This window comes from Aythya fuligula, chromosome 6 (assembly GCF_009819795.1).
Source record: "Aythya fuligula isolate bAytFul2 chromosome 6, bAytFul2.pri, whole genome shotgun sequence".
NCBI lineage: Eukaryota > Metazoa > Chordata > Aves > Anseriformes > Anatidae > Aythya > Aythya fuligula.
Window position 1 is genome coordinate 11193617 of NC_045564.1, and position 4110 is coordinate 11197726.

Consider the following 4110-nt stretch of genomic DNA (forward strand, 5'->3'; position numbering starts at 1 on the left):
GTTGGAAGCTTGTCTGTCTTGAATTTCAGAAGCTCTTGAATGGTTTTAAAGCCACTCAGTGAAATAGGGGCTGCTGCGATCTGGGAGGACTTCAGCAGAATTTCTCATATGAAGTTATACAGGACAAAAGAGAAAAGATGTATTGCTTTTACTTCACAAATCTGGGTATTATTGAATGCTGTGGATTTGGGAGATCCTGTCGATTATTTTAATCTATGACTTAATACATTTGAAAATGGCATAGAAAAGTACTGAGCTCTGAAAAGAAGGGAAGTGCTAGTTTTTTTTTTCTGGTTGCAATGCGTTCTGTGATATCTCACAGCCTGTTCCTAAACTGCACAGTTTGGTACCATTTTCCAGCAGACCATTCCTCACTGGTGCAGAGATGGAGGCCATCAGGTGAAGAAGTAATCCGTGTTTGCTTTCTCCTTATGTTTGGGGTCTATCCTTAGTGCCTCATTTTCCAGGCAGGTGGGGACTCTGCTCAATAGACATGGCTTGTGGTGAGGGTATTGAACATCTCATCCAGCTTTACCAGGCTTGGTGCTCCCTAGACATTTGTTTTACAGCCAAAAACAGGCGCATTTTAGAGCTGTCTTGGGGAGAGCTGCATGTCCTGGGGGCTCATTGCAATTCTTTTTGCATGCACCCAAAGCCACTTGCTCCCCAGTCACTGGGCTACATTCCCATCGTGTTTCTGCAGCAGAGAGGCGCTGCCTTGCTCCCTCCCTCGTCTCACTTTCTCCTCTCACCCATGCCCTCTTTTGGCCAAGCACCTCAGCTGGCAGCACTGGGCACACCTTGGTTGCAGCTGGAAACTCTGAGGAGCACCTCTGGGGAGGCTCCAAGCATGGTTGCACTTTGCGTGGTGCCCTCTCTCTGGAGGCATTTGTATCAGATGTCCTGCTGTCCCTCCCCTGGATGTTAGGAAAAAAGCCTTCACGTCTGCACTAATAAAGGCTGCTATTGTAGCAGAAGCATTCCTTGAGGCCTGCTGCCATCCTCTGTGTGATTCACTGGCGAAGGAGGGGAGCAGGGTACAGAGACTGCATCACCTACCCACCCATGCCTGTGGAGCTTCCTGGGGGGTGGTCAGAGCCAGCACCAGTGACAGCAAGGAGCAGAGCTGGGGGCTGGGAAAGGCCTGAACCCCCCCTCAGGCTCCCTCCCTGCACTAATAGGAACCACACGCTCAGCTGTAGCCACAGGAGCAGGTGGTGGGGAAGGGGACGAGGCTGCCCCTCATCCTGAGGGATGCTCAGCCTCTCTCCAGGGACTCAGAGAGGCTTTGTGCCACCCTGTCCCCCAGGCTACACGAAATGGAGGAATGTAAGAGACACCTAGGAAAAGCTGGGGAAAACTCGCTCTTCTCTTGGGCTGGTTGCAGCACGTTGTCTCTGCTTTAAGCTGAAAAAATAAAGGGTGTCAGGAGGGATTTTTCCTGCTCCCGTGAGCTTCTTTCCACCCTTAACCATGCCCTTGCTTCTTCACTTTTATGAAACGTGGAAGAACATCCCAAACCAGCAAACACTTTTGGTTTCCAAGTCTCAGTTTTGAAGTGTTTGTCAGTTTTCCCATGAGAAAAACTGAGCATTTCCTTTAAGCTGCCATTTTCCCAGAAAAAGCTCCATTTTAAACAGGGCCTGCCGGGAAGCTGGCTTCCCCAGAAAACAGGGACCAGCAAGGATTTTCCAGCAGCACCCAATGTGTGGCATTTACAGCCGTTGCCTTCTCTCTCCCCACGCTTGTGTGCTGTCCAGGCAGGATCGCAGGAGCCCTTGTCAAGTGTTTGAGCCAGAGTTGGCCCCTGTATGCTGGGCCCATTTTGTCTTCCATTTCTGGTTATATTTACTCCCATTCTTTCATTCTCATTTTTTATGCTTCCATTACAGGGAAGGCCAAAAATGCCTCTGCCTGCAGGCCTGCTTTGTTAAACTTCAGATGTTCTCCAGATGTTCAGCAAGGGGGTTTATGTAACAACAACAGAATTTGGGCCATATTTGTGTTTTCCTCTGACTAAACACTCCTCATTTGAGGCAATGCTGATTCACAGCCCTTTGTGGGAAGGTGATGGCTTGAGGAGGAGGGCATCTCCGAGGCTGCTGTATCAGTCTGATGGGACTCCTGAAACACATACCCTAAAAAATACACATGAAAAAGTCCCAGCAGCACAGCAGGCTGGGACAGCACAGGGCTGCAATCCTAAAGGACAAAGCAGAAAATTGAAGGGGGGGAGATTGCAAACAGGCCTTGAGGCTTGCGCAGTCAGCTGCAGAAGAGTTTTATCACTCCTGAGAACAGTCCTTGCAAAAGATTCCTCTTCTCTGTGGGCTTCTCTGCTCCTTCCTTGCTGCTGGTGGTTTGAGACCACTTCACAAGTGCGTCAGGGCAACTCTTCCCCCAGCCTGCAGCCCTGTATCTCAGCCAAATTGCTGTTAATGATGCTGGTGCAAGACCTCAAGCTGTATGACAATAAATATCTGCTCTAGGATGATTTTGAACTGCGTATTCAAAATTATTTAATAGCTATTTCAGTGCCTACAATTAATCTAGGGAGCAGAGGACCATTGTCTAGCCTCTAGCAAAATAACTGAATGTTCAAATGCCTCTTGCTTATCCTGTGTTTCGGGACTTGTTTTAACTATATTATTCTCAAATGTGTTTTAGTTTGAGTTTTGTTCTGTGTTTGTCCAATTGCATGGCCCTCCACCATGTAAGCTTGTAGGCAAAGAGCAGAGGAAAGGCTGGAACCCATTAAGAAATACAGGATTGACACACAAAAGAGATTCTGAGTGGACTCAAGACCACGGAGGAAGACGTGCCCCAGCACATGGTATCATCACCATCCTTCTCCAGGTAAAGGACTCGAGAAGCTGATGGCCTCCCCTAGCAATGCACGGGATGCAGGAACATCACTCTGGGAGACTTGCCCATTGCAGCTTCAGCTACTGCTAATTCCCATTGAGAATTAAGTCATTTGGATTATAAGGATCTGTAACTGGATTAAATTAGATGCTTGTAGTGTTCTGGTTAGGCTGAGAAGATGTTAGGTAAACAATGAATCTTGGGTTGGCTCTTCACAGTGTCTTCCTTGCTTGCCTGTAGCCAAGCTCACAGGCAAGAAGCAAGCAATAAGCATGCTCTGCCAGGGTCTTTCTCCTCAAATTACGTCCTCACTGTTTGTCAGGAGATCAGGCTGGCTGTACAGTGTATGCTTTCCCTGCTTTTTTTGCAGAAATAATATGTCGCATCAGCCTAATACCTGCATCACCCACAGCAAGCTGGAGAAGAGCTCTTGGGACTCATGGCAATGAAAGGCTCTGGAAGGCATACGGCAGGAGGGAAGCCACAGCCAGCTGGCCCAGCAGTTGCCTCTCTGCCTCTCCAAGAAGCAAAGAGAGGACTCCAGAGGACTGTAGATATACCTCTGAAATGAGTAATTTTTGCTGTTTAATTAATTAATTAATTATTTTTTTTCTGTCTTCCTGCTTCATTTAGTTTCTCACACTTGTGGATCTTTGGGGGTGAGGAAAATCAGTTCACAAACAGAAGCTTGGCAAAAGGAGCTATTAAAACAGCTCATTCTGCAGAAGCTAGAGCTGCTGTTAGCAAACTTCTCATTCTGCTTAGTAATTGCATGCCGCTTGGTATGCAAGTGCTCATTTTCAGCTACCTGCTAACCCTGCCATAAGGCAAACCCACTCAAAGTGCTCCACTCTGCTGAGAGGTGCTGTGGACCCCGGGCGTTGCAGGCACACGGGAGCAGCTGAGAGAAGTCCTGGAGACCTGAGGGCCTTAAAACCTCCCGTGAAGCATGGTGAGACAGCCACACAGCCTTTCCAGCAGGGAACAAAATGCTCGGCACCACTTATCCCATGACACATGGCTGCGGCCACTCCATTAGCCTGTCTCAGCAAAGCATCAGTCCCCATCCCACCCATTGCTGCAGGCACCCGCAGGAAACACTGCTTGTCTTTGTCGTTCATCCCACTGGAAATGCTGGTGTTTAACATGCAAGCTGCTGAACCAAGCACAAAACACAGCTGGGGAATCTCTTCTTGATAGTAATATATTAAAAGGGAAAAAGAATGATAAAACAGAAGCTGGAGG